This window comes from Podarcis filfolensis (assembly GCF_964270895.1).
Source record: "Podarcis filfolensis genome assembly, chromosome: 6".
NCBI lineage: Eukaryota > Metazoa > Chordata > Lepidosauria > Squamata > Lacertidae > Podarcis > Podarcis filfolensis.
Window position 1 is genome coordinate 60,779,003 of NC_139609.1, and position 8,779 is coordinate 60,787,781.

The 8,779-nt window shown below is 41.9% G+C and overlaps 1 protein-coding gene across 1 annotated transcript in view; it reads right to left on the reverse strand.

The window, feature by feature from the left end:
* The window catches only part of PIGR (polymeric immunoglobulin receptor), a 25,705-nt gene extending 17,151 nt beyond the window's left edge, over positions 1-8,554 (reverse strand). The window contains exon 1 of the mRNA XM_083617120.1: positions 8,349-8,554. The gene's annotated coding sequence lies outside the window, so the exon portion shown is untranslated. The remainder of the gene's footprint in view (positions 1-8,348) is intronic.
* Positions 8,555-8,779: the final 225 nt, after the last annotated feature.

Consider the following 8,779-nt stretch of genomic DNA (forward strand, 5'->3'; position numbering starts at 1 on the left):
CACTTTTTAGATATGCACCATTTCGCGACACAGAAATTCAGTTTGACCAGCAAACTGGAGCTTAAACTAACCCCTTTCCAGCCCCGGGAGAAGTGCAGGGAGTGTTTGCACAACACACCTACACACTGCAGCTGACACACTAACATGCCACGACACACAGTTTGGAAAGCTCTGTCTTAGAGTAATCCCACACCACAATGTGTGCTTTATGATAGAAGATAGTATCATCTTATCCAGGGGTCGGCAACCTGCAGCCCATGGGCCACAAGCAGCCCACAGGGGTCATTTAACTGGCCCATGAGACACCCCCGAAATGAGCCTCCTGCTTGGCGAGTCCCCACGCGCTGCGCTAAACCGGCGCAGCACAGAGCAAGGACTTGCTTCCGCGGCACGGGAAATCACGTCTGCTCAGACACCGGGAATAGTGTCTGCGCAGATGCAGATGCCAGAAATCGCATCTGCGCAGATGCAATCCGGCCCACGGAGCAATCTCCTCAGGAGTGAACCAGCCCAGGCAAGGTAAACCTTGCAGACCCCTGATCTTATCAGTCCCAACTATATATGAAGAATAGAGTCTAGTCTTGCCCTCCTCATTTGCTGTGGAAATCTAGCGTGTGGGTCAAAGAAATAGCATCATTCCTGGGACAAACATTCTAGAACTTTCTTGTTTAATGCCCATAAGAGTGGTTATGATCAGTCACAATATGTCCTTTTATGCTTTGTTTGCCTTGGGCAAGATTGAAGTTGATTCCCCCCCCCCCCGTTCCCTTTGCCAGGGACTCTGTAATCGAAACAGCTGACTGCCACTTCCTGGTAGTATGTGTGTTTTATTGAAAAGGTTTCTGTGCTGCCTTGTAGAGAAAAGCCCTCTTCAGGCAGCTTGTGCAAAAGGGATGAAACAGATGCAACGTAAGTTCAGTAAAATATCATCGAAGTTTAAAAGATTAGTTCAAATATTTTTTTTAAAAAAACACATCCCTTTCTCATCATTTAAACAGCTAATATGATTGTATTTGCAGGTGGACAGCTCAGTTGGTTAGAACATGGTCTGATAACACCAAAGTTGCAGGTTTGATCCCCGTACAGGCCAGCTGCATATTCCTGCTTTGCAGGGGGCTGGATCAAGGCCCCTTCCAAGTCTACAATTCTGTGATCTCAACAGGGTCTGTGAAGTACGTCTTAAGGCAGGGACCAGTTGATACAGGGGCAGCCAGTCCCTAAGATAACCTGGAGTTATCTAGTGACACAACTGTATACTGCACTTTACAACACATTCAAAATGTTTTCTTTGCAGCTGTATAGCTGAGGAGTCTGAGATTCACTAATGCTTGGATAACTGTGGTAAGGTCTGATTGCTCTAGATAGGGCCATGGCTGGTAGAATGCATTCCTGACTGCTGCTTCTACCTGAAATTCCCAAGAATCCAGGAACACACCCAAGCCACAGTCTCAGGAACATTGGTGTGTAGGTGGGTGTGTAACTTTTATAATTTGCACGTTGAAAGTCAGCCAAAATTTGCCTCTCATAATTTACATTCACATATGCAATGTTTTGAGAAAATCACTTATGGGCCTGTGTCCTAAATTGTTTAAAGACCTAGTAAGGCTCCTGGATTAGATTCTCAGACTTATGTTTGATTCTAAGACTCTATGTAAACTGTCCTTCTCCTGGTATGTAGCTCTGCTAAAGCCACATCTAGGGAATGCAATCTCCATGTTTGCTGTGGTGACAAAGGTTGCAGTCGTATTCACACTTCCGATGTGTCATGTGTATATATGTCTCTCTCTATATATATTATTTATACATACATACATACATACCCTGCCCATCTGGCTGGGTTTCCCCAGCCACTCTGGGCAGCTCACATTGAAACAGACTAAAACATCAAACATTAAAAACTTCCTGATACAGGGCTGCCTTCAGATGTCTTTTAAAAGTCAGTTGTTTATTTCCTTGATATCTGAAAGGAGGATGTTCCACAGGGAGGCCGCCACAACCAAGAAGGCCCTTCATTTCTTGCAGTGAGGGAACCAGCAGAAGACCCCCAGAAGAGGACCTCAGGGCTGACCAATGGCGGTGGAGATGCTCCTTCAGATATGTATGTATATTATAGACAGAGGGACCCCTTAAACCCTAGAAATTATTAAATGCTAGGATTTTGATTATTTCGGATGTGAAGGGAGAAATATAAGCTGCAGAGGGATTCCTGGGCAACCTGGCTAAGCTAGGGCCATTAAGGAACAACAGAGGGTCATTGGCATGCAAGAGAACTATCCTTCCCCCCATTCCCTGAGATGCAAGCAGACGGGGTATGGAAGGTTGCCTGGGTAACTGTGTGTTTGAGGTGACAGGAAAAGAGAAGTTTTGAGCAAGGGTTGCTGGGAGGAGGAAGGAGGAAGAAGGATCCATCTTTAGCAGGCTGACTGCAGAGCTGGCTGGGAGAGATGCCTTGGACAAGCCCCTCTTGAAAGGACCATGCTGTAAGATCTGGACTCTCTCCATGCAGACTGAAGGTGTAAATAGGTGAATAAATCATTTTTCTCAAAGCTATGACAGTCTCCGTGGTGTCTCAATTCTCCAAATGACCACAGACCCTGGGAACCCCATAGGCTCTTGCCACTGCTCAGCGGGGAAAGGGGGAAACACTCAACTTTTGTAACAATATATATGTTTGTACTAGAAGCCAGGAAAGAGATAAGGTAACATTCTTTACCACAACCACCTTATGGCTATTTCCTGTCTTTTCCACTGTGGGTTGCAAAATAATAATAATCATAATCAACCTGATAACAGAACTATAACAGCTTGTTGATTATTGAAACCCAGCTGCAAAGATCAAAATCCAGCACTAAACCCAGACTTGTATTATATGGTGATTCACCCATTATGGCCACCGCATGGAAGGGCTTCCATCAGCCTTTCCATGGCAGTTCTTAATCATTGCCTCCACTATACCCTAACCATTCACAGTCGGAGCTAAGCAGTTTCTATAATCTCTTATTTCCCGGCACACAATTAGTTAATATTCACCAGGCAGTTTAGGGGGAAATGAAATACAAATATCATCTGGCTATTATTTTATTGAGTTATTGATTTAATATGCTGTAAACCGCTTTGAGTTTTTTATTAAAAATATAAAGCAGTATAGAAATTTTTAAAAAATACAAAGTCACAAAAAAACCACAAAAAGTCTTGACTATAAAAAAAGAAGCCGTGAACTAGCAAGAGACACCCTCAAACCACAATTCACAAAAGCATAGGAGAAAATAATTGTTTTGACCGGGCAACCACTTTCACTCTGAACAATATGACCTCACAATGGGGAATTGCTTGGAAAATGGCCCTGATTTCTGTTATTGAAACTGACTGTGAAAATGGATGATTTCAAAAGGCTTGGCTGTTGCAAAATTAAACCCCTGTAAGATACGCTTTAGAACAAAGGTGGACCAAAGGCCATTGCTAATTCATTACTGAAAGTATCACAGACTAATAAAGTAGAACGTTACAAAGTACTTCTCATTTACAGTCGTGACCCTGAGAATCTGGGCTGATCATAAAGCCTTCTAAAAACAGAATCATATTTTTTTAGACACCTTTTCTTTAAAAAATGAAACAACTACAGTATTTACTCGAGTCTAATGCACCATCGAATCTAATGCACACCTCAATTTTCAGAACCTTGAAACCAAAAAAAGTATTTGCTGGTGAAATGTACCATTCAATCTAATGTGCACCTTAATTTTCGCCACGTAGTTTGGCCAAAAAAAAGTAAGCATTAGAATTGAGTAAATACGGCACATAAGTTATGCCACAAATTTGAAGATTAATTCATCAATTAATTATGGTTCCATTGCCAATCTTACAATCAAACTAAATATCTCAAGAGTTCATCAAGCACAAACCCAATACGTTCCTATGATTTAAAATCCATGTACCATCCCTTATGAAACTACAGTTCATTTGATCTCTGTCAAAATTGTCCTGGCTGTTAAGGATATCCATTCTACCCCAGATGAGTTATTCTGATAATGTGTTTGATCAAGGGAAAATACAGAGAAAACCTGAATTTCATAGGAGTGAAGCAATACAGTTAACTATCCTTTTCAAAGTTGTTTAGGTACATTGTACAAGCTGAACAGGAATCAAAATTACAATTCTAAGTTTATGGGAAGCTTCGTGAATTATGCAAGCAGCAAGCATTACTGAATATGCTTAAACTCTCCACACTTCTCCCTTGTGAAAGGGAAACTCACGCATCTCCTCTGCATGCTTGGGGAATGCATAACTTCCTGTTCACATGTTCTTCACATGTTATCCACAAGCACACATTTCCAGTTTCAGTACTTCTGCAAAGTCACCCAGTTTTCTACCTCCTATCTGCACTATTATCTACCTCTGTATATACATATAAGATTAATAGTGTCAAGTTGAAGTAATGTGAAAGATATTGTTAACATATAACCAAATGCCAATTACATGTACACCTGAACGTGCTTCACTGTATATATATAACTAGCACATTGAGCTATAACTGTTAAATCTTCATTTGATAACAGTAGCTTTAATCATATTATGAAATGGTTATTCTGCAAAATTCTGATGCATACAAAGTGTTTAAAAGAATGAGGTGGGCCCATACCATTGTGAGCCTTTTTAATATGCACATGTGCTGGTAAGAGACTAACTGTTCAAATGCTGGTTTGCTGGGTGCACTATTCTGTATTACCACCTCTTCCTCCCTCCCTCCCTCCCTCCCCTCCCCCTCAGTTACTGTTGTTAGAAAGTTAAAATTGGAGGGTGGAGCTGGGATGAGAAAACTTGCCATTTCCCTAACCCTCCCTTCTTTTTCTTCAGAATTTGAGCATTGTGGGGAATGAAGTGGCCCACAGCCAGTCTTGAGATTGGAAAACCAATGTTAGGCAATGTACCACAATATACCACTTTAAAACAGTCACTGCTTCCACAAAAGAATTCTGGGAGCTGTAGCTTCTTAAGTGTGCTGAGTGCTGTTAGAAGACCCCTATTCCCCTTCCAGAGCTATACTTCACAGAGTGGTTTGACAGTCAAGCCTTCTTTTCAGGGATTGTAGCTCTAGGAGGGGAGAAATGGAATTTCTGTATGCTGTCCTCACTGCTGAACTCTACACATTCAACAGTTATGTCTGCATATAATTTATACACATACAGCTCATAGGGCCTTCTTGCCATGCAGATCTGAACCTACAATTTCCAATAAAATAGCTTTCAAATAAAAATGCCTGGGGCAGGAGCTGCTGCTCATATTCTGCCCCTCCTCATGTGTGCCCAATAAACACAGATTAAAGGTCTGAAAGGGGCTAAGGTAAATGCTGCCGCTCCATTTGCTTGCATCACTGCTACTTACCAGGAGGCAGCTGGGAAGGGTTGAGGAGGTGGGGAGGTTGGCATGGAATGAATCCCATGATCTTGAGATTAAGAGTCTCATGCTCTAACAACTGAGCTATCGCCATTCAGGAAGTATACTGCATTTATTGAATGCAAGTGTCATAAAGCTTTGCAAAAATGAACTAAAAATCTCAAGTCGCAAACGAGACTCATTACCACTTTTTAGAATAATCATAAGGTGCCCTCTGCTCATCATTTGCATACAGTCATGGTTTTTGCTTCTGAATCATGATAGGAGTCAAAAGTGAGCGTAGAATTGCTTAAGAGTTATTTAAAAAATAATACAGTGACCATCATACAGTGGGCTTTGTTCTTGAGTTAATAATACAGCTGCAATGACCTACTTATGGGCAAGTTATCTGATTTAAGAACTAATCTAGAAGAATTGGAAGTGTGCTTGAAAGTTCTTAAGGTAGAAGTGAAGTTAATTTCACAAGAAAAGGAATAAAGATGATTCAGAGAACTGCACACCTGCATCTTAACTTCACTTCTATTTCGAGACCTTTCTTAGGCCTTAAAAAGAAACATTAATGAAATATGAAATATGGTTTATAAAGGGGGATAGACCTTATGAACGCTCCTTTATAATAGTCTCATTTATTTATATCTAATTTGATATATATGTTAGGTATGATTTAAGCTGGCTGGTGAATGTACGCAGTTGCGGCCTGGTGAATGTGCACAATGGCTGGTTATTATGCACATTAACCACTCAACTTACATTTTTAAAAACCTGGAGCACAAACATTAAAACACTGATTGCCTGCTGTCACACCACAAGATGTAAAAGGAAGTAGTTCAAACTTTAGAAGAGAGGAGAAAACTAGGAATGGTTCCACAGGAAAACATAGCTTCTCTCCTTGCTCTGAGATGTAACACCCTGCCTTCCACAAGGACCCTCCAACCCCTCATTCCAAACTTCTGAAAAAGTACGGTAAATCTGGAGGCAGATTAATTTGGTATCCCACTTTTTAAATAAATAAATAAATATGTGGTTTGGGGGCAAAAAGAACTGCAGCAGACCTAGTCTATTTAAAGGTTAACAAAGTTAGTAATACACTATACCTTCCAGATATTGTCCCCAAAGCACTAAAACTCAACTTGTCAGGGCAGCTCTCTGAATGAAATTTGTGGACCTCAATTGCAATCCAGTGATAGGAAAGTTTCCCCCTTCTTCTGTCAGGACATCAGTCCTGCCATACATTACTACAGCATGTTGGGGAAATTGTGTCTAACAAAAACTCCTTTATGATGACTTGGTGGGTAGGTCTACCTTATGCTAAGGGATTAAATGATTCACTTGTTTTGGGTCCAGTTGATTCCCCCCCCCCTCCAAGTTACATTGGCTGTCAGTAAAGCATGAGACACTTAATCCCAGGGTCATGGGTTCAAGCCCCAAGTAGGGCAAAATATTCCTGCATTGCGGGGGTTGGATTCTATGATTCTATGACTGTGGCCCTGATCTATGTTTTGATTTGACTTACTGAATGGTGCACCAACCCAGCAGTTTGAAAGCACGTCAAAGAGCAAGTAGATAAATAGGTACTGCTCCGGCGGGAAGTTAAACGGCGTTTCCGTGCGCTGCTCTGGTTTGCCAGAAGCTGCTTAGTCATGCTGGCCACATGACCCGGAAGCTGTATGCCGGCTCCCTCGGCCAATAAAGCGAGATGAGCGCCGCAACCCCAGAGTCGGTCACGACTGGACCTAATGGTCAGGGGTCCCTTTACCCTTTACCTTTACTGAATGGTGCACCTTCAGCCAAGCACCTTTCTGCAACACACTTATGTTCAGATTAGATGGAGATGATCTTGCTTCACAACAAAGAGGAGAACCAGATGCTCCTTTGGTTGCTTATCTCACCCAGAGTTGTTACTGAATTTCAATTTGAGCAACATTTTGAGGTGAATTTGAAGATTCCTGAATTGGCAAAGTATCTCAGAAATTTCAAGGGTAGCAAAAATAATGTTGATGACTAGTGCAAGTCCTCAGGCGAATTTCACACATCCTTTGACTGTCGTTGAACTCCATCTATGGCAGAATTTGAGGTGAATTTGGAGGTTTCTACTGAGCAGGGGAAGGAATTTCTGATGGATTCCAAAGGCACTGTAGTGCTCAGCTGGGCTTTCACCCTAAGACAGCCCATCACATCAGCCTTGTGTTGGGTGAGATGGTACATACGGACTTTGTGTAAGTGGGCAGCTCCTACGAGCAGCACAGACCTGATTGGTTTGATGTGCAGGTGCTTTTGTGCCTTGTGCCTCATCCTGGTAGCTCTACCAGCTACTCTTTAGGAACAATGTCTGCATAATGCAGCCTCATGCATTGCCTGCTCCCTTCCTGCCACAATCACCAACTGATGTTCTAAGCGGTAGACTTTGGGGCAACAGCAGAGCCCCCTTCAAGTGTCACTCAGTGGCAGCTTCTGAGTGGTGTTTTCAGCCCCTTCACACACACACAATGCCAAAATAATTAACAAAAAATGGATCCATATGGTTTCCATAAATATCTCTATCTACCAAACAAGGCCTCCTCCATTCTTTAGTACCCATTTAAGAATATACAGCTAGCCTGAATTCATAAGCAGGCTATCAAGGGGACTTACCACAGGTAAAAATGGTTCAGACTCATCAAAGTGTTTATATAAAATGTGTCTGCTGCCTAGTGATTAAAATAGCCTCCACATAAATTGATAAATTGCATGATTTGGAATGACTCCTGAACAAAATGTTCAAAGTAACTGTAGTAAGCATCTCTGGAGCAGTCCTAAATTTCCTTGGTACCTCTACAGATTGACCCTCTAAATATGAAGGCTAATGTCTCAGAGCCTGGGAATCAACATTTTCATTTTTAAAATTCGTTGTTGTTGTTACAAATGCAGCAATATAATTTTACACTTCTAGAGAATAGTAAAGAAGCATTACTCACATTCTGGATTAGTTGTGCAGAGCAGACCACTGGTGCAAAAAGCGCCTTTTCTCTTCTGTTCTATCCTCCTACTATGTCAAAAATCTGACCCTTGAGTCACTTCACTCTTTATGGTTGTTTGTCCCTGGGCTTCCTAAGTACAGCTGGCACAACACACTGGATTTTACAAAAGTGAAAGTGTCATAAGACCTCCTCTTAACTCCAGCCCTGTACATCCATCCACCTATTGAAACTTCTTAAAGGAATACCATCCCACAAATGTACCGTGCCAGTGATTCCCAACTGATGGTCTGTGGACCCCCTGGGGTCCACATAACCTACCCAGGGGGTCCATGACACCATTCATGTAACAAAAACTACCACAGAGGTATAAAAAATTTCAAAAATAGGGAGTCTGTGACTTGGCATTTGAAAAACGGGGGGTCCGCCAT